At 43.8% G+C, this 15,896-nt stretch overlaps 1 protein-coding gene across 3 annotated transcripts in view; it reads right to left on the reverse strand.

The window, feature by feature from the left end:
• MYT1L (myelin transcription factor 1 like) overlaps positions 1–15,896 on the reverse strand; it is a gene marked incomplete at both ends in the record, with an annotated part of 140,725 nt that overhangs the window by 20,817 nt on the left and 104,012 nt on the right. The gene's annotated exons all lie outside the window — the stretch shown is intronic.

The raw sequence follows: 15,896 nt of genomic DNA on the forward strand, positions 1-15,896 counted from the left end.
TCAGTACTGGGACCAGTATTATTTAATATATTCATCAATGATTTAGATGAGGGAATTGAGTGTACTGTCAGCAAGTTTGCTGATGACACTAAGCTGGGAGGAGTGGCTGACACGCCAGAAGGCTGTGCTGCCATCCAGCGAGACCTGGACAGGCTGGAGAGTTGGGCAGGGAGAAACTTGATGAAATATAACAAGGGAAAGTGTAGAGTCCTGCATCTGGGCAGGAACAACCCCAGGTTCCAGTCTAGGTTGGGGAACGACCTGTTAGAGAGCAGTGTAGGGGAGAGGGACCTGGGGGTCCTAGTGGATGGCAGGATGACCATGAGCCAACACTGTGCCCTTGTGGCCAAGAAGGCCAATGGCATCCTGGGGTGTATTAGAAGGGGGGTGGTCAGTAGGTCGAGAGAGGTCCTCCTTCCCCTCTACTCTGCCCTGGTGAGACCGCACCTGGAATATTGTGTCCAGTTCTGGGCCCCTCAGTTCAAGAAGGACAGGGACCTGCTGGAGAGAGTCCAGCGCAGGGCAACTAAGATGATTAAGGGAGTGGAGCATCTCCCTTATGAGGAAAGGCTGAGGGAGCTGGGTCTCTATAGTTTGGAGAAGAGGAGACTGCGGGGGGACCTTATTAGTGTATATAAATATATAAAGGGGGAGTGTCACGAGGATGCAGCCAGGCTCTTCTCAGTGGCAAACAATGATAGGACAAGGGGTAATGGGTGTAAACTGGAACACAAGAGGTTCCACTTAAACTTGAGAAGAAACTTCTTCTCGGTGAGGGTGACGGAACACTGGAACAGGCTGCCCAGGGAGGTTGTGGAGTCTCCTTCTCTGGAGACATTCAAAACCCGCCTGGACACATTCCTGTGTAACCTCATCTAGGTGTTCCTGCTCTGGCAGGGGGATTGGACTAGATGATCTTTTGAGGTCCCTTCCAATCTCTAACATACTGTGATACTGTGATACTGTGTGATATCCCAGCACTCAGTTTTATTTACATTCAAGGGTGACTGGCTTTTCCCCAGCTTCTTACTGAGCTGTGAGTTAAAGGAGAGAGGTTTTGCAAACAAGCCAGTTTTGTTTGCACAGAGATTGCTGCCACTCCCAGAGGAATCTCCTCTCCTCTCCACTGGCCACACAAACCTGACTGCCTTTGTGCAGTGTTGGGAAAAAATAATCTGTTCAGCTCAATTTAAGAATAACTCTGATTAATGTGGCCTTTTTTAGGTCTTGTTCCTTGGTTAAAATTTTTTTTAAAACACACCTGATTATTGTTGATGAAGATCTTTCACTTAAATTTTCAATTAGGAAGGAAACCTAAGTTAAGAAGACTAAAAGCTTGATGTACTGTGGAAAGTGGCAGCTCCTAATCCAAGTTGCTTTCCAAAGCTGATGAGGAAGGTATCTGAGATTTTACTGAATTTAAATAAATCTTTTCATTGGTTCCAGAACTAAGAAAAATTAAAACACTCCCCAGGTGTCCATTAAAGAAATAGAGCCATTACGATTAAACCAAAATGTAAACTTTTCAAAATTATTTTAATATCTGATAATTGTTTCAAAAAAGACTTTTAGGAAATAATACTTTCTTATTTTAGAAGATTAAACTAGCATTAAAATCTGGTTAGTAAAGCAACAAATGGACAATAATATAAAGTGAATGGCCATGATACCCAGAAGACAAGAGGGTATTTGGTTTTAATTGGAGATTTAAAAGGTAAAATAGTGTTATAGCTCAATTATGCCCATCCCTCATAACAAAAGAACAAAACAGGCTTCAGGTAAGAAAAACAAAAACAGAAATTATGGAGAACTGTAAACATGGCCATGCTGAGAGATAAGGCTCTGAGGGCAGACTCAATTTTAAAGGAATCCCCATGGGGCATAAACACACATCAGAAAAAGGATTAATGAATCTTGAGATGGTGGCACAGTAAAGCACTGCTAAAGTTCCCTTCAGCTGGGCACAGCAGCCCTGTGGCAAATGTTGTTAAAATTGCTTAGACAGCAAAGAGGCTTTGTTGGGTGGGCCTCTCACATGTGCTAACGAGCTCTGACCTGTACCATCTCTGAACAGGGGAAGAGGTTTGTCTCTTGACTAAAATCTCTTATTTATTCTTTGGTGAGTAAGGAAGCATTGCAGCACATTACACAACGTATAGGTGACCCTAGCATTAAATTATAGCAAAGGAGTGTGCACTCAATGGGGCACCACTGAGTGCCCCAGGAGCTGGGGGCTGGCCACTGCAAAATTTACCAGCACCTCTCCTGTCCTGTGACTGCACACAACAGGGCAGGTGACCTGAAGATGACTGGATTGACTGGTCAGTCAAATACGGTATGTATCGTGAGGGCAAAACCAGGCTGAGGCTTACAATCATAGAATCATAGAATAGTTAGGGTTGGAAAGGACTAAGATCATCCAGTTCCAACACCCCTGCCATGGGGAGGGACACCCCACACTAAACCATGCCACCCAAGGCTTCGTCCAACCTGGCCTTGAAAACCGCCAAGGATGGAGCATTCACAACCTCCCTGGGCAACCCATTCCAGTGCCTCACCACCCTCACAGTAAACAACTTCCTCCTTATATCCAATCTAAACTTTCCCTGTTTAAGTTTCAACCCGTTGTCCCTTGTCCTATCACTACAGTCCCTGATGAATAGTCCATCCCCAGCATCCCTGTAGGCCCCCTTCAGATACTGGAAGGCTGCTATGAGGTCTCCACGCAGCCTTCTCTTCTCCAGGCTGAACAGCCCCAACTTTCTCAGTCTGTCTTCATATGGGAGGTGCTCCAGTCCCCTGATCATCCTCGTGGCCCTCTTCTGGACTTCTTCCAACAGTTCCATGTCCTTTTTCTGTTGAGGACACCAGAACTGCACACAATACTCCAAGTGAGGTCTCACGAGAGCAGAGGGGCACGATCACCTCCTTGGACCTGCTGGTCACACTCCTTTTGATGCAGCCCAGGATACGGTTGGTTTTCTGGGCTGCGAGCGCACACTGCCGGCTCATGTTCATTTTTTCATTGACCAACACCCCATGTCCTTCCCCGCAGGGCTGCTCTGAATCTCTTCTCTGCCCAACCTGTAGCTGTGCCTTGGATTGCTCCGACCCAGGTGCAGGACCTTGCACTTGGCATGGTTAAACTTCGTAAGGTTGGCATCAGCCCACCTCAAAAGTGTGTCGAAGTCCCTCTGGATGACATCCCTTCCCTCCAGCGTATCAACCGAATCACACAGCTTGGTGTCATCGGCAAACTTGCTGAGGGTGCACTCAATCCCACTGTCCATGTCACCAACAAAGATGTTGAACAAGACTAGTCCCAACAGCGATCCCTGAGGGACACCACTCGTTACCGGTCTCCACCCGGACATTGAGCAATTGACCACAACTCTTTGCGTGCAGCCATCCAGCCAGTTCTTTATCCACTGAGTGGTCCACCCATCAAATTGATGCCTCTCCAATTTAGAGACAAGGATGTCACATGTGGGACAGTGTTGAATGCTTTGTACAAGTCCAGATAGATGACGTCAACTGCTCTGCCCCTGTCCATCAGTTTCGTAGCCCCATCATACAAGGCCACCAAATTGGTCAGGCAGGATTTCCCCTTAGTGAAGCCATGCTGGCTGTCACCAACCACCTCCTTGTTTTTCATGTGCCTTAGCATGTCTTCCAGGAGAATCTGCCCCAAGGTTTTGCCAGGCACAGAGGTGAGACTGACTGGTCTGTAATTCCCCGGGTCATCCATTTTCCCCTTCTTGAAAATGGGGGTTATATTTCCCTTTTTCCATTCATCGGGAACTTCACCTGACTGCCATGATTTTTCAAATATGATGGACAGTGGCTTAGCAACTTCATTTGCCAGCTCCTTCAGGACCCACGGATGGATTTCGTCAGGTCCCACGGACTTGTGTACGTTTAGGTTTTTAAGACGGTCTCGAACCAGATCCTCTCCTACAGTGGGCCTAGGGTCCTCATTCTCACAGTCCCTGTGTTCGCCTTCCAAGACTTGGGTGGTGCAGTCAGAGACTTTGCCAGTGAAGACTGAGGCAAAGAAGTCATTAAGAACCTCAGCCTTCTCCAAATCCAGGGTTGCCAGTTCTCCCGATATCTTCCGAAGGGGGCCTATGCTGTCCCTAGTCTGTCTTTTACTCGCTACGCACCTATAGAATCCGTTCCTATTATCCTTAACATGCCTAGCCAAGTTCAATTCTAACTGGGCCTTAGCCTTCCTCACCTGGTCCCTAGCTTCCCGGACAGCATCCCTGTATTCTTCCCAGGCTGCCTGTCCCTGCTTCCACCTTCTATAAGCCTCTTTTTTCCTTTGAATTTTCCTGAACAGCTCCTTATCCATCCAAGGAGGTCTCCTAGCTCTCCTGCTGCACTTCCTTCTAGTTGGGATGCAACATTCCTGAGCTTGGAGCAGGTGGTCCTTGAATATCAACCAACAGTCTTGGGCCCCCCTGCCCTCTAGGGCTGTGTCCCATGGAACCTTACTAAGCAGGTTCCTGAAGAGGCCAAAGTCTGCTCTCTTGAAGTCCAGGGCAGTGAGCTTGCTGCACGCTCTTCTTACTGTCCTGAGGATCTCAACTTCGACCAGCTCGTGGTCACTGCAACCAAGGCTGCCCTGGAGCGTCACATTTCCAACCAGCCCTTCCCTGTTGGTGAGCACGAGGTCAAGCATGGCACCTCTCCTTGTCTATTCCTCTATTACTTGAAGAAGGAAGTTGTCTTCCACACAATCGAGGAACCTCCTGGATTGCTTGTGCCAGGCCGTACCTTCACTCCAACAGATGTCAGGGTGGTTGAAGTCTCCCATGAGAACAAGGGCCTGTGAGCGTGAAGCTGTTCCTGTCTGCCTATAGAGCACTTCATCCACAGATTCCTCTTGATGAGGCGGTCTGTAACAGATCCCCACAATAATGTCCCCCATCGCTGCTCTCCCTTTAACCTTGACCCACAAACTCTCTGTTGACTGCTCACCTGTCCCCAGACACAGTTCCATACTCTCCAGCCTATCCCTAACATAAATAGCAACTCCCCCTCCCCGCCTGCCAGGCCTGTCTTTTCTAAGGAGCCTGTAACCTTCCATTCCAACACTCCAGTCATAAGAGCCATCCCACCATGTTTCTGTGATGCCTACTATATCATACTCCCATAGTCGTGCACACATCTCTAATTCCTCTTGTTTGTTTCCCATGCTATGGGCGTTTGTATAGAGGCATCTGAGCCGAGCTCCAAATGAAGCCGGCTCATTGGCTGGAGCGGCTGGAATATCTCTGCATCGCTCCAAGCATTTATTATAGGTGCTGGAAACTGACTGGGTGTGTTGGGATGGAATGATGCCCCCCTCCCCCAACACATCTAATTTAAAGAAACCTTGACCAGCCTGGCAAGCCTGCTACCAAAACCACTCTTCCTCTTCTTTGTCAGACCAGCTCCACCAGCCCCCGGTAGACCTGGCCTACTAACTTGGGTCCCGTATACAAAACACCCAAACCCCTGACTATGGCACCATCCTTTTAACCATTTATTAACTTGGCCAATCCTCCTAGCTTTTTTAAGGTCTCCCCCTGTATCCTGGAGAATTGATGAAAAGACAATCTGAGCTCCAGAGCCCCTAACCACCTCTCCTAGGTCTCTGTAGTCCTTCTTTATGTTCTCCAGCCTACTGCTATCAACATCACTAGCACCCACATGGATCACCAGAAGTGGGTAATAGTCCGTGGGTCTCACTAGAGCAGGCAGCCTCTCTGCAACATCCCTGATCCGTGCCCCAGGTAGGCAACACACCTCCCTCGAGACTGGGTCAGGCCAACAGATGAGTGCCTCTGTCCCTTTCAAAGTAGGGTCCCCTACCACTAGGACCCCTCTCTTTTTCCTGGCAGCACCATCTTCTTTACCGGTGCAACTGCCGGTTGTTTCTGGTGCAACTGCCCTTCCTTCTTAGCCCCCTGCAGGACAGCAAAGTGATTCTGGGTGGGAACAACAGCTTTAGGAGGAAGCCCCTTGTTTTTAATTGTCCTCTTCCTCTTTTTTTTTGTTGTTTTTTGTTGTTACTATTTCCCAGCTTCCTGGGTTGACAGCCTCCTCCACTCCTCCATGAGCCTCAGGGGACGCCTGAGGCCGCTGCACAGTTTGGGCCTGGAGGAGGCAGTCCTGCTTCCTCTCAGCTTCCCTGGTATCTTGCAGCCTATTAACAGCATCCCGCAGCTCAGCCCCTGCTGCAGGAGGACCTCCACCAGGGAGCACCCAGTGCAGCCCTGCCCATTTGGCACCGTTCCCTCACCAGACCAGTGCAGGCACTCTCTACACTCTGAGCATTGCACTGCAGCCTCCCCTCTCATCGGCTCTGTCTGGGTGCCTACGCTGGCTACTGCCGGGGCAGCCAGAGCAGAGCTCCCAGACCGGGCCCTGGGTATACGGCGAGTACTCACCATCCCGCTCGCCTGCCTGCGTGAACTGCCTCGACCCGTCCTGTTTGCCCGCCCTGTTCGTCGCGCTCCCAGGGGCAGGTTTTTAACCAGTCAGGGCTGGTGCCGCTCCTCGTGGCTCCGCCCCCTGTGAGTCCCTGCTCGCGTCAGCTGAGCTGCCGGCTCCTGGGCAAGTCCTGCCGAGGACCTGAGGCTCCCTCGGTGGCTCTGGCCGCTCTGAGTTGGGGCTCCTGGACCTGAGTATAAATTAGTAAGGTGTATTCCTAGCTGTATACCTCTGGTTAGTGCTCTTAGGCAGCTCAGAGTTTCAAGTGATCTATTTAGTGACCAAGTCCAGTCCACTTTAGTACTTAAAATGAAGCACAGTTTGCCTAGGCACTTGTATAGACAGCAGATAGGAAAAGGTACTTCAAGAAGAAAATTCATCCCACCTGAAATCTAAAAAGCCATCCAGTCATCTCTGCATTTTTACAGGCTAAGTCTGTAATGAGGACAAACAGGCTTATAACCAGACAGCTTCTGCTAAGTGCCTGAAATCAAGATGTCACATTGCAAGCACCTGTGCAAGTTCCTATCTGCTGTCATCTGTCAGGTCTGCCTGGCAAAACTATTTTTCTTGTTTATATGGTGCAGTCTGCTTTTCCTAATATGAATTTCATATTATTTTCTCCTTGACTTTCCCAAGGTAAATCTCTTAAGTCTTTTTAGATTAGCTCTCTGTTAGGATCCTTCCAGTTTAATAGACTGTACATCTGATTAAAATGCTATTCCATCTTTCTTCCAGCTTGTAATGAAAAAAGCTGACAGAGCTACCCACAGTCAAAGGGTCCAACTCTTTCAACAACCAGGCTCTGCATCTTGTCAATTCTGCCCTTTACCAAATTTTAACTGAACTGACTGAAATCTTCCATGGCAGGTGTCTGGCCAGGCTATTTTTTTCCAAACGTTACAAGAAAAAAATTTCCATTTCTTTGAATATATTTGTTTATAATTGTTTTGTCCATATATCTTGTTTTCTTCATACTTCATACATAGTAGAAAAACAAAATCCCAAACAGTTCACTGAATATCTCTAATTGTTCGTGAATTGGAGCAAGACTTGATATTTCATGGGATATTGCTCTGAGTTTAGAGATTCATTCTGCTATCTTCATGCAAACAAATGTGGGTTTGTTAGAGTTAGGGTTTGTTAGCCTCTGACAGACTTGGACATGCTCAGATGTGAGTTACTGTTTAGCTGCCAGACCCTCCATATGCTTTGTGCATATGAAAACTAGGAGCACCTTCTCTGCCATCAGCCCCATTCAGGGCTTCAGGGCCAGGAGCAGAAGGCTGCTTGCTGTAAGCATTGCCAGTGAGATCACCTGTCCTGTTCTGCCAGCAGTCAGGAGAACCTACTTGAGGGCCAGCTACCTCAAATGCTGAGGACTGAGAAGAGGAGAAGTAAGAGGCAAGACTAAACAGGAGTCATGGGAACAGGAAGGGAAAAGGGACAGCACAAATGCAGTAGGAGAGGTGGAGAATGGAAAGAGGAAGGTGTTGAAAAGCCATTCATAAAGGCTCTTTTCCCATGAACTTATGGGTCAACACAAAATTCCTAAAGTAAAAAACTCCTTTGTACTGCAGGATCCACTTCACAGATCTTAGTTTAACACTTTTCTTCTCTCTATATATTATTATTACATTCTCTCCTTGCCTTCTTGGAAATGTCAGCACACTTGCATGTCTGTCATCTTTCAATAACGCCGTCATGATGACACTTTGTCATTGTCAGCTGTAATTACTGTTAAATGCAGTGAGTTTGGTTAGTTCTTCTATACTCTTAACATTGTATGACTTTCTCCTGCTGAATTGCAACATGGAGCTTGTAAGAAAAGAATAAGAGGTGGGAAACAGCAAAATGAATCAATGACAGGATGGGGACAGGAAGATTAAAACCAAACAAACACTCTCTACAACTTTAAAAAACCTACCAGGGAAAATGTGAAACAATGAGAATTAGGAGTGAATTAATTTTGACTGAAATATGTCTCTCTGTCAGCTTACTGTAGCAACAAATAAAACAAAGGACAAGACTAGACTCGACAGTAGACCTGGCCGGAAATAAATGCAATCAAATAATTTAATAAGTTGCATATTAAAAGTTTCTTAAAAATATGAAGTTTGGCAGTATTTATGTTTCATAAATAAATAAATAGAAGGACAAGAAAAATTTAATCTCTGCAAAATTTTTTCCATTTTCAATTTTATCTTCAGTATAGCATAGGAACACCTTTCAAAAGTGTTTTTTAATCTTTGACTCCCTACATGTATAATTGCTGGACACAAATTCCTCATAAACGTGGTATTTTGGAAGTTCAGAGCATCCTGAGAATTCATCTGGCAATTTAGATTCTTTGTGTTTTAAAGGATGCTTGCAATTTGCCTTAACTGCAAACTTCTGAATCTGCTAAAAACCAAAAGAGAAGCGTACCGGAGATGAAAAGCAGACAAATACCTGTTGAAAACTACAAGGGCATTGCCAGGTTGATGCAGACACAGGCCCACCATCAGTGAAGAAAGAGTTGATATGTGAACCGTTACAGCAGTGTGACCCCTACAAACTGATGGTCCCCAACAATAACCACCCAGAGGTGTTAAAAGAGCTGGCTGATGTCATTGCAGGGCTGCTCCCCATAATCTTTGAGAAGCCGTGGAGAGTAGGGGATGTCCCAGGAGACTGGAAGAAGCCAAGTGTCACTCCTGTCCAGAAGGGCTGACAGGACCTGAAAGGCTGAAAATCCAGGAAATTACAGGCACATCAGTCTGGGAAGATTATGAAGGTAATCCTCCTGGGGGCTATCTCAAGGCAAATAAAGCATGTGATTGGGAAATGTCAGCATGGATTCACAAGGAGCAAATCATGTTCAAGACACCTGATCATCTTCTATAACAAAGTAACCTACTCGGTTCATGTGGGGCAAGCAGTGGACATTGTCTACTTGGATTTCTCCAAGGCTTTCAATATGTTTTCCCACAGCCTTCTCTTAGAGAAACTGATCCATTATGACCTTGACTAGTGGTCTGTGCAGTGGGTGAGGTGGTGACCTGTCACTAGTGGGATCCGCCAGGGATCAATATTGGGCCCAGTGCTGTTTAGCATCTTCATAAACGATCTGGAAGATGGGATAAAGTGTTCTCTGATGAAGTTTGGTAATGATACCAAACCGTGTGGAGAAGCAGACACTTTGGAAGGGAGATTCACCTTGCAGGATAACTTGGAAGGAAGAGTGGGCCAACAAGAAACTTAGGAAGTTCAACGAAGACAAGTGTTGCACAACAAAAACAAGTCTTGCACAACAAAGACAAGTCTTGCACCTGCAAAAACATAATTCAGGAGTGCAGCATAGGCTGAGATCTACCTGTCTGGGAAGTAGCTCTGTGGAAAGCTCCCTGGGAGTCCTGGAGGACAACAAGCTCTGTATGAATGAACAGTGTGCTGCTGTGGCAAAGCAAGACAACAGGATGCTGGGTTACATTAACCAGGGCATCACCAGAAGTCACTATCCACTCTACTAGGCACTTGTCAGACCACACCTGGAATACTGTGTTCAGTTTTACTCCCCACTATACAAAGAAGAATTGGACAGACTGGAGGGGGTCCAGAAAGGGCTACAAAGATGATCAAAGGACTGGGATGCCCGCCATATGACAAAAGGCTGAGAGAACTTTCTTTGTTCAGTCTTGAGAAAAGGCAGCTCAGGAAAACATGTAAAACACAAGGGTTAATGGGTACAAGTATAACTTTACAGTATATTTTCAGTTGTTTAATAAAGCTTCTAAGTTCTTCTCCTGGCATTTGTTTGCAAATACCAGATTTTTATTTATTTTTTTTTAATTCTGTTTTATTTCATGTAAGCTTCCTATCTTGCTGAAAAGCTGACACCTGCTAGGAACTGACTGCCTCCATCTAAATTCTGGGCACTTTTATTTCTCTATGAACTGAAAGTAGTAGCTGGCGTTTAGTATCTCAGACAAATTAGTTTAATGTAAGTCCTGCTGTCTTATCTATAGGCCTCATACAGTGCTCTGTCAACACAAAGGTTATTTCAGGTCCAAGAGTGCAGGACTGATTTTGCTCAAATAACAGAGTTTGCGAGCCTATATACAAAACATGAAAATCAGAATAATCTGAGGCTTTCTCATGCCCTTCATAACCATAGAGCTAATGTCTTAAAGACTCATTCACTGAACCATTGCTAAGTAATTTTATTTTTTAAAATGCTGAAGCTGAGAAATGCTGATGCTAAGAGAGGATATGACTTCAGGCAAACAAAGATTGAAAGCTCTACAATAATTTGGGAGCAAATTTGCAGCCACTAGCACATGCTTGCAGATGCAAAGCAGCTGGATTATAGAGCTACTGCCCCTTTGTCACTCTGCCTGTGAACACCCACCTCAGATAACCCTAGTGTAAGATGCTGTTCTATGGACAAAGGTCCGAGCTGCAGCCTGGAACACCAGTTTGACCATAGGCAGCACTTGTAAAAACTTCCCTTCAGGAACTGAGTTTGATGACACAGGTATTTTAGACAGTATCTATTTCTAGCAAAGCATATTTCATGAGAAGACGGATCTGCACATTAAAAATCTACATCTCCATTCTTCTTCCCTCACATCTGTCATCTCCTGAATGCTTTGAGACTTTGGGAGATAAGAGGTTTTCTGAGGATCTGTGCGAGTACTGGAACCTGCCCGCTTCTAGCAAGAAGCTGCAGAGGGCAGCTCCTGCCTTGAGTTTGTATCTTTTTGTCTTTTAATCTTTTCCTAATCTGCCTGTTCCCAGTCTTAGCAATGCATCTGTGCAGCTCAGAGCTGTGACCAACCTACAATTTTTGGAGAAAACAACACTGGCAGTGCTCCTTCACCTCAGGACATACATGTAAGTAGATGGCTGAACTGAGTGCACTGCTGTTATCTTCCTGCAGGCTTTCTGAGAACTTTACCATTAACTAAGCCTTCCTATGCATAAAGTGGATAGCCCATAACTGCCATATACAAACATTTCTCATAACCACCTCACAATTTCTGCATACATTCCTTTGGAAGGGAAAATGGACTGGATTATGTCCATTACTTCCAGCACATCTAGACATTTTGCAGACACAGTGGCATGCCCCTGCTGCGCAAATACAAGTCATATTCTATGAGCTTGTTTAAAGATCTTGGAGTCCCGTTGTCCTCAGTGAGGATACAGGCACACTATAGAAAAATTCTCTTTCTCCACATTTTTATCTCTATTTAGCACTCGCATGTAAATGGGGAAAATACTTACAATTTGTTCATCTCTTGTATATTATAGCTCTACTAGCATATGGTTTTGTACTATTTTTGGCTGAGATAATTTTCTTCATAGAAGCTGGTATGGTGGTATGTTTTCTGTTTGTATTGAAAACAGTGTTGATCATACAGGGATATTTTAGTTACTGAACAGTGCTTACACAGAGTAAAGGTCTTTTCTGCTCCTCACCCCACCTCACCAGTGAGTAGGCTGCAGGTGCACAAGAAGTTGCGAGGGGACATAGCCAGGACAGCTGACTCGAACTGAGCCAAGGGATATCCCAGACCATATGGCATTATGCTCAGCAATAAAAGCTGGGGGAAAATGAAGAAAGGAGGGAACATTCAGAGATGCAGTGTCTTCCCAAGTAACAGTTACATGTGAGAGAGCCCTGCTTTCCTGGAGATGGCTGAACACCTGCCTGTCAATGGGAAGTGGTGAACAGATTCCTTGTTTTGCTTTGCTTGCAAGTATGGCTTTTGCTTTAACTATTAAGCTGTCTTTCCCTCAACCCATGAGTTTTTTCAGTTTAGCCCTTCAGATTTTCTCCTCCATCCTGGTGGAAGTGAGTGAGGGAGCAGCTGTGTGGCACTGAGCTCCCTACTGGGGTTAAACCACAATAATTTTCCATACTAAAGGAATTTAAAAACTACATTACTGTAGTTGTAATTTAAACTGATTTAAATAAAAGTGGGCAGGAGATGGGAGCAAGACAGTGTTTTAGATCTGAAAAGGAACTTCTGCATGTAATTTCCACTGATGTCAACACATGCACGTTTCCCATTCTGTACTAAGAAGCAGGGTTGCTAAATCCAAGTGTATTCTGAGAAATTCCCACTGACCACGGTATTAGAAATGATGCCATCCAGAAAAATTGTCTCAAATCAAATATGAGGATGTAAGGCTCTGTTTAAGAACCAAACTGGAAAACTACAGTATAATAACCAATTTACATTTCATTATAACCTGTTTCATTTACCTATCTACCGACTCCATGCTTACATGACTTCCAATTCACTTTCATATTGCTGATAGGCCACTTAATTTCACACTGGCCTCTCCTGCTAGCACAGGCTCCTTTTTGAAGCATAGCACTCCTAATCCTGTGCTTCAAGTCCCTCCTGATAACCATCTGTTGCCATTCTTTCCTATGCAAACTCCTTGACAAAATAGAACTATTAATAGGAAAGTTTGCAGTCAGGCATGACAAACATTAAAAATCCAGAAACCTTTATTGGTTCCTTTGTTCATAGGGTAGGATTCAAAATTTACTGAAATTTATGACTTTTTCCATCACCTACTTTTGCTTAAGACTTCAGAAGCATATATGTACAAATATGCACATATTTAAATCCTAGACTATGTGATACCAGTTGAAGCAGGTTTTTTATGAAGTACTGATTTACCAGCCCTTGTGGATCATCTCCAGGGTCCATTGATATCAGTGAAATGACACCATGTGTACAAGGTGCAACAGCAGCTCTAAGAAAGCTTTGCCTCAGAAAACTCAATATATATACATATGTATTCAATTAATTCAACAGTTGGCATAATTTTCACAAGCCAGTCTGCCATTCCAGTTTCCAAAGTATTACAGCTGGTTGGATAATAGCATACTAACAGCTGTCTACAAATGGCATATAAAATATAAAATATGCCATTTGTAGACAGCTGTAGAATATAAAAATTCCAACACATTAAGGACAGCTACACATGTAATTACTGCATATGTTTATAGAAGTCTGCTGATACAAAAATATTTGTATTGAGGATGAAAAATCACCCATTAGGAGAGAAGCAAAACCGAAGACTTTTAACTCCTACTCCCCTAGGAGCTTTTAGTGACTCGGTTAATGGTCATAGCCCTGCTTTCTCCCCATGCATGCTGAACGCAGATACCTGCAAAAGACTGTACATAAGTCTGGTCTCACTGTATAACTGTCATAGCATTGCTTCTCTGCAGAAGGTGGCATCTGAGATTTACAGCCATAGCTGTACAGCAAAATTTTCTTAAGAGATAGAAGATGAGGCCACAGCCTATTAAAATAGATAGATACACGAAAAGTGAGGGGATATTTCATCCTTAGGTAAGGAAATATATAGTCTGTAATTTAGGTGGGTTGAACTCCAGATTAAGACACCTAGGATTAAATGTCTGCATGGGAATTACACGTCAAAGCTGCCATGGAGCTCTGGAGCTCATTCATTTCAGAAGGCTAGCACCCTTCCAGATCCCCTGGGAAGCATACTCAGCTCTCAGTTGTCATAATCAAAGAATTGGGAGTATCTCACAAACCTTCAGTTGTTTTGCCCAGCATGGCCATCTTGCATGCCCTATGAACACTTCAATTTGCATAAAGTACCTATTTGTAGGCAGAGGAACCCTACTCACCACTGACACTCAGTGGCATTTAAGGTACAATTCTGATTTAAGACGTGTCTAATTCACTGAGTGAAGTGAACAACTCTCTGGGATCTGTTGACTCTGTTGACTGGACGAGGAGTAAATGCATCTTGTTCAACTACAAGCAGATTCTTAAAGTAGATGAAATGTTCTGAACATCAGTGCTAGGGGCAGACTTTGATTCAGTTGTCCATACACAGGTATAAAACGCCATTTGAGAAGACGTATCACCAAGACTGATAAATATGACACTGGACCTACCTTTCCGAGCAACAGCTGGAGGCCATGTAAATTATCCTAAGGCATCTAAAATGGCTCAAAGCAGTTTTCTTTCTGTGAAAATGAACTAAGCCCTTTTAACAGCATCTTAATAATTCCACAAGAATTAATCATACTTTTAAGATGATGTGGCTTGTTATTAATATTTCCATAGCTTATGGAAGCTTCAGAAAATTGTTAAACATCTTACCACTTAGAATAACAGTGCTTTGTTACATACAATCAGTTGAGAAAGATCAGTTCTACTTCAGTCAGTCTTTTAAGCAACCTTTCATCTTACGGTGCTCTCCTCTAACAATGGACCTTTTTGCCCCAAATCTGGTTTTATAACTTAAATCTCTTACATGTTTAAGTTTCTACTTATGCTAATTGTACTCAAGAAAGCAGATGGCTGCTGTGTGGCTAAATGTCATATGTAGGTTTCCCTCCTAATTTTCTCCTTGAAAATGTAAATATTATGTAAATATTCCTTAAAAGCAATCTCTCAGTAATTATATTGTACCTTTAAACTAAAGATAAAATAATTTCAAAACTTTAATGACAGATCTCTATGAGTTAAATAAATGCTACATTATGAAGAAAGCTAAGCTGAAATATGAACTAAAATACTGATACTTTACTGAAAGTCACAAATTTAAATCCATGTGTGGACATCTGCACAAATGGTCAGGGTTTTCACATCTGTCTCTAAAACATATGGGAGCTGCAGGCTGTGTAATACAGTGGACCACTAAGGACATGGACCAGAATCCCTTCATGGTAGGCACCATAAAAACACTGATTAGAAAACCAGCTCTGAGCCTAAACAATAAATAGGAACTATGTGCACAAAATCCAGAGAGGTTGCAGTAAGGGTAAGGCTTTTGAGTTAAGCAATAAAGGATTGTCAAAGAAAGAATCAAAGGAATAGTTACAGGCAAGACAAGGAATAAGAAGTACATTTTTTACCTCTACAGCTAGAACTAAGTACAAAACAAGATCAGGTTGGTTTAGTTAACTAAAGGGTACAGAATTTCAACTTAGGTCTGCCTGGAGAAAGGTGACAAATTAGGCACATCGGTTTGACATATATGAAGTAACTGAGTTTTATATTAGCGATTATATAATAAGAGATTTGCGCTGGCATTGTAGTCATGTTCAGACTGAGATTCCCTCTCAAAGCTCCAAGAACACCCTTGCTTCCTTCTAACCTAATATCTAAAATGGCAGCAAGATTTATCCCTAATAGAATGGCCATGTTCTCTTCCTTAATTTCTTCAAAGCTATGAAAAATGTTGTCACTGAAGTTCTCTTATTTTTGCTAAGTTAATAGAAAATTGGGTGTTATATTTCTTTTGTCAAATATGTGTATTCCATTGTTTTTAATTAATCTGCTGTTTTCTACATGTATTGTTTTGAGCAAATATTTTCATTACCAGCTTATTAAAAGTACTCTGTTTTTATGGAACTGGTTCCTTAA

This window comes from Psittacula echo (genome assembly GCF_963264785.1).
Source record: "Psittacula echo genome assembly, chromosome: 4".
NCBI classification, from domain to species: domain Eukaryota; kingdom Metazoa; phylum Chordata; class Aves; order Psittaciformes; family Psittacidae; genus Psittacula; species Psittacula echo.